The following is a 16,233-nucleotide window of genomic DNA, read 5'->3' on the forward strand; positions in this document are numbered from 1 at the left end:
TCTGCCCAGGAGGTAGCAAGTTTGAATCTATTCTAATAGTATCCTGGAAAGGATACAAGCTTGTTTGGGGGAGCAAGGTCAGTTACCACAACTCCAACCCCTGTCCTGTCACTTGCTGGCTATGTGAAAATGGGGCAGTGAGCTAGGCACCCTTGAGAAAGTAGGTGGCTCAGCAAGAGTGGAATGGGTGAGCACCTGATTCCAGAAGCCCACTCTGCATAAGACATAAGGCTGTGCTTTGGTACATTCTGGACTTGGTCCCTTTTTGCCCCTGAAGGGTTCAGCAAAGTCTCTTTGAAGAGACCAGTCTGTCTGGGGTACTGTTTGGACTTGGGTTAGAAATTTAAACAGGTGCCACCCCTCTGCACCCATCAGTGTGTTACATGGTTAAAAAGCACTGGTCTTTCAGCCTAGCTCTTCCTCCATCTTCAAGTTTCTCCTCTCAGAACTGATAGTGAATGAAGAGCAATCACCTACAAGCCCTCAGTTACCAATTTGCGTTGCTTCCAAATCTGGCCTTGAACAAGTCCAACTCTTGATATTTGACACTTGTCAAATGTCTCAGTGCATTTGGTATGATACGGATTATAAATATGTCATCAGCTGGCCCTATAAGGACTTTTTATTGAACATTTATCAAGAATCTTACATCTGTAAAAGGAGTCCAAAAGCCATTCACACCCATCATCATCACAGGGCTGACAAATGAGGTCTGCCAAGCTCTAAGGTAAGTGGAATAAAGACTTTCCTCAACAGGCCCAACAAACCAATGCTGGACCATGACTGTAACATAGAGTTATAGTATTTCTGTCATTTACCTTAGCTTTAACTCTACTGTCTGCAAGCAGCTGGCCTCTGTGACTTATTTAGGTGGAATTTCCCCTAAGCACTGTGTTCTTATATGTATCTTTTAAAGGGGAGAATCATTTCCTCCCGTGGAGGAATTTGATGTGATGCCAGGTAGTAGTGGCCCCTTCAGGAAGGAGAATATCAAAAGAACAGTTAATGAACTTTGCCTGAGGTGGAGGCCAGGAGGGGATTGTGGAGGGGGTAGACTGAGGAAGGGAAGACACCCTAGAACAAATCTCACTGGCCTTAGAGAACACTTAGGCTTATGCATGGCTTGTCCCAAATCTATGCAAATTTGATGGCTACCCAGGGGCCTTCCTTGTGGTGAGAGAATGACTGAAGACTGTTGTAATATTGGGGCCAATATGATAAGGTGGAGAACTAATAAATGAATTAACTTTCAACATACAGACTGAGTACTGCCCACCTAAGCTTCAACACAAGCCCACCACTTAATATCAGAAAGAAAGAATAGCTCCCTCATATTTGATTCTTCTCAAGTTGTCAAGATATCAATATTAAAGTTGCCGGAAATCAGTACCAATTTTCTCACTAACATGTTTCTGTAACTTACTCAATGATTAGTAGGTAAACTAAGTTGTAAGAATATACATCTTCCCAGACATAAGTAAATAGAGCTACATTTAAATAAATGCTATCGAGAAACATTTCTTCTTTTTTAAAACCTAAATTGACAGGAGTTTGTTCATTACTGCTCTATGCATCTGCCATGGAGAATAGCAACATCTCTGGGCCTCCAGTATGATTCCACCACAATCCAGAACAATCACTTCTGTGTTCTGAGTTTGTCATCATTCTAAGTGCTTGTTGCTGAAGCATTGTTGATCCCAATTCTTCAACTCTTTCTATTGCCATGCCTTTTGCCATGTGACTTTGTAATGAAATGGGAGAGTTCCCTGATTTTCCCTTGTAGAACATGCAACACAGGTGTGACTCACCTGTTCAGTCGCCCTGCAGCTCAAACCCTTAGGGGGAGCACGCAGAAAGGCAGGTGCAGAGGCCAGGGTGAGTGCTTTGGGCTCTCAGCCCTGTGGTGGTGTCTAGGGGTGAGTACCTGCAACCTCTGTGTTACAAAATTCTTTCAGCTTTGCCATCTACAGATGGCTTGAGTGTTAATCAGCTCAATAAATAGACCCTCTGCCTTATCGCAAGGCAGAGGGCCAGTGTGACAACCTTCTGGGTCCCAGGCTTTTGCACAGTGTCCAGGAAGAATCAAATCACACGCAGGTTCGAAGGATGAGTGCAAGGTTTTATTGAGTGATGGGGGTGGCTCTCAGCGAGATGGATGGGGAGAACTGGAAGGGAGAATGGAGTGGGAAGGTGATCTTCCACTGGAGTCAGGCCACCCAGCAGCTGGACTCTTCTCTAACCACCCCTAGCCGAACTCCCCTCTTCCTCTGCCACATCATTCCACTCATCGCTGGTCTGCTGATGTGCTAGTCTGCTCTGCAGCTTGGGGTTCAGGATTTATATAGGGGCAGGATAGGGGGCATGGCGGGTCAGAAGGCAACTTCTTGCGTGTGTAAACTGAAATGCCATTTAGGGCCTCAGGTATCCAGACTTTGAGGGTGGGCCCTTTCCCAGGGAACTGGTGTCTTCTACTCATTATTTCCCTGTCTCCTGTCTGTATCAGTAGCGCCTCCCTTCTCCATTGATACTGAAATTGGCCAAAGACAAAGGCTTGAAATGGGTTTGTGCTATTGTGCTTGTCGTCTCTTGCTTGTGCCATTGCCAGGAAAAACCTTCCCTCAACACACACCTGGTAACTCCTGCCCCTTTATCCTGGCCCCATAATAAAAATGCATGGAGCAGGCCTGAGTGGCCCTCTGTAGCTTGGAGCTAAGTGCAGCTGGACCTGCAGCTTAAAGGTGAGCCACCCAAGAGAGCTGTACCTAGGTCAACTGATCCACAAACACCTGCAAACCTAGAAATGTGAGATTCAATGGTTATTTTGTTTGCATCGAGTACGAGGATATGTCATAATAGCTGACTGCTTTATAACCCTAATTTTGTAGGTGCTACTATATTATTCCCATTTTAAAGATGTGGAAACTGATTCATAGAGAGGTTGATTAATTTGCCCAGATTCATAGAGCTAGGAAATGTCAGACTGGTAATTTAAACATAGGTGCATGAGATTTTAAGGCTTGCAGTATAAGCAACTATGTTTTTTTCTGTTGAGTGCAAACCTGTAAGATATAGGGTAAGGAGAGACCAGCTACTATCTTCCTTTCCTTTTCAAGTTAAATGTCAGCCATCTGACTTCTTGTTTTTGAATCACTGGACAATTTGAGATTTTGAACTTCCCATCCCTATCTTCCCCAGCAGATGCATCCTGTTCTTAAGAAAACTACAGCTTAACATGCTGTTGACTTTTTGAAGTTTGGGAAAATTCTCTGGTGATATATTTGCTTACCGAATATTAGCCATTTACTTACCAAGAGATTCAGGGCCTGAGAAGTTTATACCCCCTAGCAATTGAAGGTCAGTCGGTGAAGACAAAGAACCACTGAAGCCTTCATCCAAATCAGTGGAAAGCTAAAATTTGATTTATGATAATTTCTATTTCTCTTGAATTTTCCAGGAATGTTGGTAAATGTGAAACCACTTGGCTTTAGTTTTACTGGTTAAAATGTAGGTTTTTGAGATAAATCACTGGGTTCAGGAACTAAGTGACATTGGGCAAGTTACTTAATCTTTCTGTACCTCAGTTTTTCATCTATAAAATAAATATAACAATACTATCTCCTCTAAGGTCATATGGGGATTAAAACAAAGCATATAAAGTATTTAGTAAGATGATTCTGGCTACAAGTGACAGAGATCCTGAGTCAAAATGGCTTTAACAATTAGGAAATATGTTATCTCACATAGTCCAGCGACGAAAGAGAGCTCTAGATGTGACCCAATCAGGCCTCCAGCCCATATCTGTCAGCCTTTCTCTCAGCTTAGCCTTCTTCAGGCTGGACCCCATGGAAACAAGATGGCTGCTGGCAGCAGGAGGAGCAGTGGGATTGATTATTCATAGACAGTGGAAGAGAGAGAGAAACCACTCCCAAATATGAAAACAAATTTTTCCCCTCAATCTCTTTGGGCCAACCTTGAATCAATTACTATTGCCAGAGGAATACTCACATGGTGACTGGTTTCAGTTTTGGTCTGTGAACCAGTCAGGGGAAAAAAGGAATGGATTATGGTGCTTGATTCGTATGAGTCAGGATTCATCGTTCTTGCTGGGGGTAGCGATTGCCTTCCCCTAAGTCACATGATCTAGGTGGGGAAAGTGTAATCAAGATCCATTAGAAAGCAGTAATAGATTTGAGGAAGGCACTCAACAGTGGTGACCAGAGCTGGCCTAAAGTAAGTGCTCAATAATAGTCAACTTATTTTGGAATTCTATTTTTGCATCCATAGGGATTTTTGTAGCAATCAGTTGTGGTTTTATGATAAGACAACTAATACTTGGCCTTTAGCCATTCCCTAAAAGACAAATTTGGGAACTCGGAGAGGACAAATCATTTTCATTGGAAGCTTCTCTTTCCTCTTCTTTTTTGGAAATTAACCTGGAAAACAAACTGCAAGGACCTGTGAAGACTTGGAAGGTCTCAGTTCAATTCCTTATGTCATTGTCACCTTGAAAAGACAAAGTTGATAATGCACAGCAATTTTTCCTCTCCTTGTGCCAAGCAATATTTTCTACTAAAAATATTACACTTCAACAATTTTTGTGCAAAATGCTGGCACTCTGTGGTGGACATCTCTTTGCCTTTTTATTTACTTTATTTATTATTTCTACCTTTCCTTCTTCTCTACCTAACAGAACTTCTATTTTTTATGGCAAACCTATTCTGTTATTTGGATGAGGCTGACCTTATCTACACACATGCATGCACTTGACCAATCAAAGCACATCATCCTTTCCTTTGGAAAGAGTGATTAGTTCCAAGATGGACACGTGACCTAAATTTGGTCAATTAATACTCTCTTCCTGAAAATGTGAACCTTGAGCTAAATGAAAATTACACTTTATGGACTCTTGTTATTTGTACCCAGAGCTGACATAGTTTCCATTGGTCTCAAGTTTTCATTGTGTTGATTATTCCGTTCTGTGAGCTCCCCAGGATTTCTTTAGTACTGTTATGGACTGAATTGTGTCCCCTCCCTACCCCCTCCACAATCTTATATGTTGGTACCCTAACCCTCAATGTAACTATATTTGGAGATAGGGCTTTTAGAAGATAATTAAGGTTAAATGAGATCACAGGGTAGCGTTCTAATATGATAGAACTGACGGTCTTATAGGAAGAGGAAGAGAGAGAGAGAGAGAGTGAGAGTGAGAGTCCTCTCTCTTTAAGTGCATGAACCAAGAAAAGGCCATGTGAAAACTCAGAGAGAAGGCAGCGATCTACAAGCCAGAAAGAGAGCTCTCACCAGAATCTGACCATGCTGGTATGCTGGTCTGGATGTCCAGCCTCTAGAACCATGAGAAAATTAATTTCTGTTATTTAAGCCACCCAGTCTACTGTATTCTGTTATGGCAGTTCATGCCAACTAAGACAATTATTATTTTCCCTCTTAAGATAGCCATTGTCAATATCTATTGTGTGCCAACCAAATAAGTCCTCATTTTAAGGTAGCAAAGCAGTTAGTTAAATTGTTGTCCCCTGGATCTTCAGATACAGGCAATATGCCTACTTACACTGGAACTATTTGGCATAGTAGGAAAATATTAGAAGTGTGGAATGTTGGAACTACTTCTTGTAGCTTTTCCTCAAGGTCCTACAAGAAAGCCTGTTCCATCTGGAAGCAAATAGGGAGTAGCATATACCTCTGCTAAGAGAGGCTCTTCCTAATGAGGCTGTAACCACCCAATGGGTTCTCCTTGCCCACTGCCTAGACAGAACTGATTTGTCAAGACAGGAGGAATGCAATAGAAAAGAGTTTAATTCACATAGAGCTGGCTGTACAGGAGACCAGAGTTTTATTATTACTCAAATCAGTCTCCCAGAAGACTTGGGGATCAGTTTTTAAGGATAATTTGATAGGTAGTGGGCCAGTAAATTGGGAGTGCTGATTGATTGGCTCAGGGATGAAATCATAGGGAGTCAAAGCTGTCCTCTTATGCTGAGTCATTTCCTGGGTGGAGGCCACAGGACTGGTTGGCAGGTTCAGGTGTGGCCGTCTGGTTGTCAGAAATGCAGAAACCTGAAAAGACATCTCAAAAGGCCAACCTTAGATTCTACAATAGTGATGTTATCTTCAAGAGTAACTGGAGAAGTTGCAAATCTTATGACCTCTAGAATAATGGCTGGTAATTATTTATTAATAGAATCCAAGCCCCTTTCATCCTTACTTGGTGGCCTTTCACTAGTTTTACAAGAGCAGTTTCCTTTTTGGGAAGGGCTATGATCTAAACTATAAATTTCTCCCAAAGTTAGCTTGGCCCACACCCAGGAATGAGCAAAGACAGCCAACCTGTGAGGCAAGAGACAAGATGGAGTCAGCAATGTCAGATTTATCTCACTGTTATAATTTCCTCAGTAATAATTTTTGCAAAGGTGATTTCTTAGTCAGCAATCTCAAATATATGAGAAACAAGACTCAGAGACTTGGTGGGACTGAAAAAGCCCTACTTTATGCCCCAACCTGAAGTTAGAGTTCACTAAGGCAAGGAGGAGGGAAGGGTAGTGAGGGATAAAATCAGTCCCAAGAAAGATCTGTGGAAAATCAGAATTCCTTGGCTGCTTCCAAATATCTCCAGATAAGTACTCTTTGACTGACAAAGGTAATAATTATCCTCTTTGTAATAAGCCATTTGCTCAAATTGAACAGAAGCTTTGAATTTGGAAGCAAGGGGCAAATTACTTGGGCTTCACAACTAGCCTGTTGTTTTTTATTGCCCAAATGCAGGGGCCAAAATAGAAGCTGTTAAACTAAGAATAAAGGGTTACCTGCTGCACACTGAGACCAATTATGAATAAAAGGAAGTTATAAGGCCGGGGTCTAGGTTCAAGCATTATAACAACAAGACTTCCATGTTTGATTAGAGGCACTCCTAGGTTGTGCAGGATCCCTGTGTAAGTATTTTTTTGAAGGGGCAAGGACTATCAATATAAACAATTTAATTTTTAAAATGTGCTACCAAATTCCTGGGCTTATGTGAAGTATACTGATTTATCAATAAAAATTCAGAGTGATGGGCATAGAAGAGGTACTTACATATTTGTTTACTATTCAATCAGTACTTGTGAAGATTCTTCATAGTATCCTGGCACCATCTCTTCCTGTTCAGGTCCAGGAACTATCTCTTTGTGTTCTTTATTGCCAAATGTGTCTTTCCTGTATAATTTCTTATCTCTCACTGCAAGAAAAAGGTAGCAATGCTGCTATTACTTACAATGCCGTGGCTCTTTGGAACCTGTTTATATTGAAACTCTATAGATCTTCTTGCCTCTTCAGTTCTCTCATACCACATACTCCATTTATTCAGAGCTGGATACTTCATCCATGTTGCTACGTCATCCGTAGTGCCACGCATGAACACTGGCTTCCAATGACTCTCTCAAAGGTCAACTGTGCTTTGTTGATGATGATAACAAATACAAGTCTTACTGAGTATGCAAGAAAATGCAAATAGGTTGCTTTGCGGTCTTGCCAAAATTACTGTTTAAGCTGGGTGCAGTGGCTCATGCTTGTAATCCCAGCACTTTGGGACGCCAAGGCAGGCGGATCTCTTGAGGTCAGAAGTTCGAGACCAGCCTGGTCAACATGGTGAAACCCCATCTGTACTAAAAATGCAAAACATTAGCTGGGCATGATGTGCACCTGGCATCCCAGCTACTTGGGAGGCTGAGGCATGAAAATCACTTGAACCTGGGAGGTTGCGGTGAGCTGAGATTGCGCCACTGCACTCCGGCCTAGGTGACAGAGCAAGACTCTGTCACACACACACACATACACACACACACACACTACTGATTAGAATGTTATAGTTTATAGAATAACACGTATTCCACTCACGTCTCTCCTTGATCTCTTTAGGCTGTCATCATTGCATTTCTAGAATGTAGTCTCTTTCAATGATGACCCCCACTCTTGCCTTGCACACATTACCACCAATAGGGAGGCAAATAGGTGAGGAACCCATGGACAGACAGCGTAGAGCAGTATCCTTTGGGTAAGGAATGTCCATGTTTATCCTGCATGGCTTGAGACCAGTCCAAAAGAGCACGATGTTACCTTGATTGGAGGCAAGAAAGGACATCAATTAGGAAGGTCTATTCACATTATGGAGCAATAGTCTAGGGAGCCCTTGGAGGAGATAGGCATGCTCACCCCTGGGGGACCAGTGATGTGAAGCCCAAGGAGGAGGTGGGGTGACCATTCTGTGTGCCAGCTATGGGAGGCACACAGCACAAAGGTGGCATTGTAGTTCAGGACAAGGATAGATGATAACCGACATGTAGCTGGCACTTATGGCACATGGCTTGCACTCAAGTCCCTTGGCAATGAACTATTGGTAGCCCAGAGTCCTGAAATCACCCAGTGTCATATGTAAATGAGAGTTAGTCACAATCAGTGTGTCAGCACCATTCTGGCAGCCCAGTCTCTGTGATCCTGCAAAATAAATACTGTGCTGGCCCACAGAAAGCATCAGCTCACCAGACTGCCCTCCTGGAACCAGTCCCAAGACAATCCGATAGCCAAGAGTCTCAGATTTTCTCAGAGGATCCAATCAACCCCTCTCGGGGAATTGAGGCAAGATGTAGCTCATTGGAGAGTGATCCAACAAGGTAAAATAGGGACCAGGGCTCTTGTAGGTCCTCGTCTGGACTCAGGAAGTTCCATCGAGGTAGAAAGCACTGCCAGCCTTGGTCCCAAACACTGGAAGGAGACATAGAAAATATTAAGGTAGATACTTCCAGTGACCAGGACCCATATGGGACCAGGCTGGGGAGAGGGGAGGCCATGCCCAGATGGTCCTGTGGGCTAGTTCAAGCATCAAAGGTGTATTTAGAAAATTTTAGGAAGGAATTCCAAAATACAGAGCCCTTTCAGGCACAAAGATCGGAACAAGGGTCCTGCTTGCCTGGGTCTAAGGTCCACACTGGTTTTGATTACTAACCAGTTCTCTTGTTGAGAAATCTAATGATTAGCCTCTAAGTGAGATTTTTACTACATTGCTAAAGTATCCCCCAAAGTTTGGGAATCAGGTGTCTATGACAGTTCAGTTCCTAGGCCATGCACAGGCCCAATGCCGTGTGGACAGGCACTGGACTGCTAAATGGATGCACCCTCAAGAACAGAATTGGTTTTTGCACCTTCCTTAGGGAAGTACATGCAAGACCAATGGTCAAAAGAAATTCTCCCAAAGGGTGCATCTCTGAGTAAGTTGTGCTCTCACTCCACAGAGCATGAGGTCTTGCTGACTGCCTCTGAAAGGCATACAACAAGGAATTTTGGTCCAAAATTCCTTGTATTTTATTTTCCTTTCTCCTCTTCCCAAAACAAGGAAGCTTTATATTGTAGTTTCCTTGTTTTCCTTCATCACTCTATATGGAGAATATTATAGGTGGTTAAATGTACCATTTGGATTTGGTGTCTTCTTCATTTTCACTAACATCTAACTAAAATTGAGCATTTCTTTCAAATATCATTGCAGGCAAGAGGCTGTGGTGGTATTAGCAGTACTGGTCACCAATGAATTGCAGATATTTTTATATCATATGAGACTTGTGGTAGATATCTCATAATGCCATTCATGGTCATCACTTTTGAAATTATGGTATTACTGGATTTACTACTAGATCTTGCTATTTAATGCATCAATCAAGAAGTACATACATCTCTATATTGTGGATTTGTTTTATAATGTTTTGCTAAATGTATTTCAAGCATATATTATTTTCTTCGATTAAATACATGATTCTGAAAAGGGGTCCATAGGCATCACTAGACTACCAAAGAGTTTATGGTACAGAAAGTTTAAGAAACCCTGATGTAGATGGAGGTAACTGGGCTATAAAGACCTACATTCAGATCTGCCCCCAGAAACAGTAATCTAAGACTTGGAGTTGAACTTAGTATCTGGAAAAGACTTTGGTTCGTCTCCCTTTGGGAGGGGAGTAAATACACATTTATTGTATGTGACACTGATGTATTAAATGGGGTGGGGACATTTTTAAAGTAATGTATATGGATTCTGGGTAGCCAAAGGATAGAATGTAGTGGGTATCTCTGTTAGTCCTACTTTCTGAGACTCTTTAAGCAACTTCCCAGCTCAGGGATGAAACTGTTTTCAGTAGGAGAGAATGAGGGCAAGGAAAAGAAAGCAAGGACAAGCTAAGAAAGGGGCCAAAGAAACATAACCATGTTAAATTCAGTTCCTTGAACAAATAAGTCCCTCTCAGTTTGCGTTTTTCCTGGTTTAAAATGAGTCTCTGTCACTTGCAAGCAGAAGATTCCTGACTCATACATTCAGAGATAAAGAGAGAGAGAGAATTTGTGTGCATGCATGTGGGTGTCTTATTCCAACAGGGATTGAGAATGATTGAGAATTGAATTTCTATATATTTGGTAGTGACGTGTTTATTGTTTTTTTATTTTTGTTTTTGTTATAGTTGAAGAAATGAACACACAGTAATCATATAATCTTCCCAATGTTATACAGACAGAAAGTGACAGACCCAGGATTTGCTCTATTTTATTCTGAAGCCCATATTGTCTGTGAACTCAAACGAGGTAATGGGACAAGAAAAACAGCCTTGAGCACTTGGGCTCCCCAGACTTACCTGGTGTTTGGTTTGGTGGGTTGGAAGGATGGGTGGACAAAGCATAGCAAGAAATCCCCTTTCTCGGGGATTCCTCCAGCAACAAAGCTCTCTTCTTCCTTTCAGACTTTCTCCCTGTAGCCGAGTGCTAGAGGCCTGATCTTACAGCATCATGCAATCTGATGTCTAAGGGCTTTGGAAGTCTAGGCTCTGTCGCATTTTTAGTCATGCTTTCAAAACTTAAAATCCCATTCTCTAGTTACTTGCTCTATCATTTCAACCTTAAGTCAATAAATGCTGCTGACTGAAATGGATGATTCCTTTTGAAATATGGGGATTCCTTTCGTTTTTCCTTTCTTCCTTTCTCCGTTTTTTCTCTCTCCTTTCCTCCCCCTCCTTCCTTCTCTCTTTCCCTTGCACCTAACCTCCCTCCATCTGCTCGTCCTTCCTTCCTCCTTCTCTCCCTTCTTTCCTTCCTTCTTTTTTCCTTCCTTCCTTCCTCCTTTTCAAACTGTGTACTTATTTACTTTTTCATTATGTTTTATCAGATATCTCTCTGTGTTTGCAGTGGGAGCATGGTCCTTGCTAGCTCAGTCCACCAAGTTATTGAAACATCACATATCTCTCCTACTCCAGCCTTCCACTCCCCATTCTTGTTGATTCAGTCATACTGCCTTCATCCTCACTTTAAGGAAACCTGAATCATGAAGGCTATAGGTGTAGTACCAGGGGTGAGTTTGGAGAATAGGGATTCTGTGGCCTGGGACTGCCTGAGGATAGATTCTGATCCAGAGATGGTGAATCTGGTCCTACCTCTCTCCTGAGAGGCACTGCACACATCAGATGAATCCTTTCTGTTATGAGAAGCTCTAATCAATGCATGTGCTGATTTGTTCTTCCCTGCTGAGGACTTTGGATTAATGATTACTGGGTGCCACATATGTTATCTCTTATGTATCTTTAATAAAAATAACAATGGCTACAAGTTACAGTAGCTTTACTCTTTACTGTGTTCAGCAGCCCTGTGCTAAGTCTTCGATATTCATTCTTTCATTTATGCCTCCCCCACCCTACGAAGTCACTCTTGAGCATTATTTGCTTCACTGTGCAGAGGAAGGAACTGATGCTCAAAGAATTTCAGTAAATTTCTCAAGGTCACATGGCTAGAAAGAGGTAAGGTGGATTTCACACCAAGGCTTGTTTGATTTCATAGCACTTAACCAGTTGCCATCATGCTGTTAGGTTTTAATGTTAAGGGGAAGTGAGAAATTTAATAATAGAACTTGGGCAAGGTAGCAATAAAAATGAGGTAGTACTGTTGCATCACACTCTTACAGCTACCCTTCTTGCAATCCCTTTGCCTTTACATTCCAGCAGTGCTTGGAATGCTGATGGAGTTGAATCAGCAAGGGGGCCTGACTGAGAAGGCAGAGGATTTCTGACTCCACAGTTGACACTGCAGAGTTAGAGGTGCCCTTCCTGCCTCAACATCCACCAACTAACTACCAGAGAGCTTTAGGGTGTGGTGTAGAGGGGAAGGAGGGGAAAGGTGTGGTGTGAAGAGGGGTTGGAGTGGGATGAGGTGGAAACCCTGGCTGGTCTAGAGGGCTAGACACCAACCAGCTCTGTGACCTTGGGGATGTTCCTTAACCTCTCTGGGCTTACTCCTGCTTTGTACCACAACAAGTTCAGGCTATGTTTGATGCTAGTTCAGGCAGTCTATGATGACATGATGTTTAGGAGGAGAAAACAGAGACAGATGTGCTGGAAGACACAGGCTCAGAAAGTTTCCGAGCCTGCCAGTCCCAAGTAAATGCCCACCACTCCAACGTTGTGTCGGTTCCTCTTTGGCTTTCTGACACTGCCTCGTGTCACCATAGGCTTCCTGTTAACTGTTAGTGATCAACTGTCAGCTGCATCTAGAGCTTAGCTCCAACATGGTGGGGAGGAGGTTTGGTTCAGGAGTCAGACTGCCTGGGCTCATGTTCTCACTTCATTGTTTACTCTCTGTACCTTAGTTTCCTCATCTGTAAAAAAGGGAGCAATAATGGTGCTTTTCTCATGGGGTTCTCTGAGGACTGAAGGATATATTCATGCAAAATGATCTACCTGCTTCATTTGGTGCCAGGTACATGGGCCTACTCCTTCAATGTTAGCAATTACTAGCAGCAATTCAGTTAGCAAACATTTGCAAGTCGTCTTCTAAAAGCAAACCCACAGGTAAGTGCTGTAAGGGACAGAGAGAGGCATAGCCATACCCCTTGATCCAGAGCTGCATGTTGTGATCACCAGATACAGATGCTGAGGCAGAGTTCTGGGTATGAGATGTCTGTGGGGGATCAATGCCTGTGAAAAGAATGGGAAGAAATCAAAACTCTGCAAAGAAGGACCTGGAACTGTGTGTAATGCAGACCCAACAAAGCCTCTGCCAGTCAGGCAGGGAGCTCTGGAACAAGGATTGTCCTCAGAGGGTACCACACCAGACAAAAATGGCCAGGTTTCTGTAGCCCTGCCTTGCTCACTAAACCAGACATGGGCCACCACAGAAAGGGACATGACAAGGCAGGTCTCAGCATTTAGGCAGACTCTGAAAGGGCTGACAACTGGAAGCTGTCTGCGAAGCGGGACATCAAGTCCTTCCTTGAAGGGGAATCTAGGCAATACAACTGAATGCCCACCACACTCAAGGATTTTATAAATAATCAAGGCAATAGGCAGAGGACTCAAACAGATGACATACTGTTCCTGGAAAAGTTTCCAGAGCTTGGCTGAGATGAGAGGTTATTTGCCGAGGGCTGCCAAAGACAAACTTGTGACAGGCAGGACACAGGTTCTTCTAGAGAATGGGTGGGGAAGAATTAGATCTGTGCCCCATGCTACAACAAAGGGGGCAGACTGAAGGCCTACCTAGGGAAGTTAAGCCCAAGGTTAGAAACCTGGGAGATGGGGGCCTGGAAGAAGAAAAAGCCAGGACACACATTTTATACAGGATTTTATGAATTTGGGTTAATTGAGTGGCAGGCATGAAACTTTCAAAACATGAGCACATGTCCTGACCAAGTCGAAGGCCATGGGTGAGTGCCAGCTGCACGACACAGTGGAGAACCTGAAGTCCTACAGGCTTGATAGAAGTCTAATTAAAGACCCAACTAAACAGGTGTTATGGGGGAGGAACCAAAAACACTTTACTGCTCTTGTAAAATGCGAGTAAGTAAAAGTGAATCTAGATTCTCAAACCAGAGGAAAATTAATAAAAATGCCTCCAGACCCTCTCTGAGTCCCAACGTGTCTCATTCAACGTGTCTCACTCGTGTCTCCTCAATGTGTTTGTTTAGCACACTTCCCCATCTATTGTCTTTGCACCATGGTTTTGACCACCATGATGATCTCAACATATTAAAAAGGCCTACTTTGAGGGAATGTGCTGAGTGGAGGGGGTGGCTTCCCATTTTGGCCTTCAAAAATTTGGAGATGCAGCCTAGAGGCATGTTGGGGAGAACCTGGAATGCCCAGACAAAAAGGATACGCTTACTTCAGCCAGAATTTGGAAGTCACTGAAAACTTTGTCATCTGGGGAGGGATGGAGAAATTCGACCTTGGCAGGATCCATTTGCCAGCAGTGTCCAAGGTATTCTGGAACAGTGGGAAGTGGGAGGTAGACACCTAATACTGAGGGCTGGCTGTATTAGTCTGGAAGGAGAAGAAAAGGATCCTAAGCTAGGAGGGTGGCAGTAGGGAAGAACGCTTGGGTAGGAGAGACAATGCAAGATACCCATGTTTTTGAATTTGATGTCAAAGAAAATGGTGGGTCTTTCTAAAGGCAACAGATCTGGAGGAGGAGCTGGCTTACGGGGAGGTGGGGTAAAGGTAGTTAGAGAGAGAGAAAGAGAGTAGGAAGCAGAGCATTTCTTTTGCTTATGAGATGCTAATGGGAGGAAAACTTAGAATTTTGTATGCAAACTCTAGGCTGGGTTGCCAGAAGCAGACCCTGAGATGAGGATTTGCATGCAAGCGAATGGTGAAGAAGCCCTCCCAGGGGAGACCTGCAAAGAAAGAGGGGAAGTAGGAAAAGAGAAAGGAAGAAGCCGGGCAAGGGCACACTCCGGCGAGTCACAGCCTTAGCCTAATCTGCAGGGGAGTTCTGGAGGGTCAATTGTGCCTCCGAATTGCCCCACCATGGGTAAAAGAGCTAGGTTTCATGCATCTGCCTCCAGCAGTCAGTGACGGAGAGTCACCCAGGTACCTCCAGTTCCCTGCACATGCGTGCAAAGTGGCTCTCTACTTTTAGTCTGGGGGCTGTCCTCCCAAAGCAGAGCATAGGTGCTAGGTGTTTGAAGTAAGAACACAGTGAAGGGGGCAGAGTACGCAGACAGAGGATCAACAGGGATCCAAGGGGGTCTGGGTGGAGCACTAACACCATCTGCTATTACAATGAGCGCTGTCTTGAGAAAGAATAGTGGCTTGCCAGTGAATGTTCTGACCTGGCTGGTCCTTGCTCTCCTCCAACCATCTGCTACTTCAATGAATAGGGTTTGGGAGCCTGGGTCGATGTGTTTGCAGACTTCATGTTAGATTCACCTTTTGCCATGGAGAAGGGGAAGCCAGAAAGTGTTTCTCCATGTGGAGCACCCAGTGGGCTAGATTGTGCCCTGGCAGTTGGCACATCCCTGAGGCTCTGATTTAGGGGGCAGGAAGCCTGTAGAGGGCTCTGAGTTTTAGCCCATTATTAGTTTCAGTGTTGAGGTTTCTGAGACAGCCATTAGTGCATTAGCCCTCTGGCAGCCCTCTCTAAGGGGCCACTTGTCAGCAGTCAGGAGACTAGCCCTTGCCCACTTGCCGATACTCTCAGCCTATTAGACCTCCTGGAAGATGCAGGAAGTGGAGGACACAGGTGCGCTGCAGTCACTTGTGTATTGCTTTGACTTAGAGTACACTGGGCCTGAACCTGAAAGTGGGAAGGGGTAGAGAGGATGCCTCCTCCTTCCTTGTAAATACATCAATAAATAAATAAGAATAAAAGCAATGGGAATGCAAAGAGAGACTAAAGAGATGCTTCAGACCTACTAGGTCACCATTCCACTCATTTGGGCCTGTGCCTATGCCCTGAGTATTGGGTAAAGTTCCAGGCCAGGACTTCAGACAAGCCAGCGAATGAAAGGTTAACTCCTACATAAAGAGGATATTCAGGATCCCACTCCAGCCTCTGGCTGGCTTCTATTCTAATGGGTCCATGCCTATGGCATACCAGTTGTTAAACATACTTTGCATCTCAGCCCTGTGTATATCCATTCCTCACCCCCATCACCCCTCTTCTATCACCTCAGCTGGTCCCTACACACTTAACTCAGGAAGGGAAAGAAGCAGGCCTGATTTTGCCCTCAACGTCCAAGAAGCAGACAAGAAAAGAGTAGATATCCAAGAGTTGGCTGTCTTGTCCCCAAAGCCTAGATACCATACCTTTGTTTCTCTTCCTGTCAGAGAGCAGTGAACTGTGTGATTTTGAGCTGCCCATCGAGGGACAACCTTGTTTTCACTGGGGCTAGCATGGAGCAAGATTGTCAAGGTGGTACCTTCTCCCAGTGTGGACCGCCCC

The sequence above is a fragment of the Rhinopithecus roxellana genome, chromosome 7, assembly GCF_007565055.1.
Source record: "Rhinopithecus roxellana isolate Shanxi Qingling chromosome 7, ASM756505v1, whole genome shotgun sequence".
In the NCBI taxonomy this organism is placed as follows: domain Eukaryota; kingdom Metazoa; phylum Chordata; class Mammalia; order Primates; family Cercopithecidae; genus Rhinopithecus; species Rhinopithecus roxellana.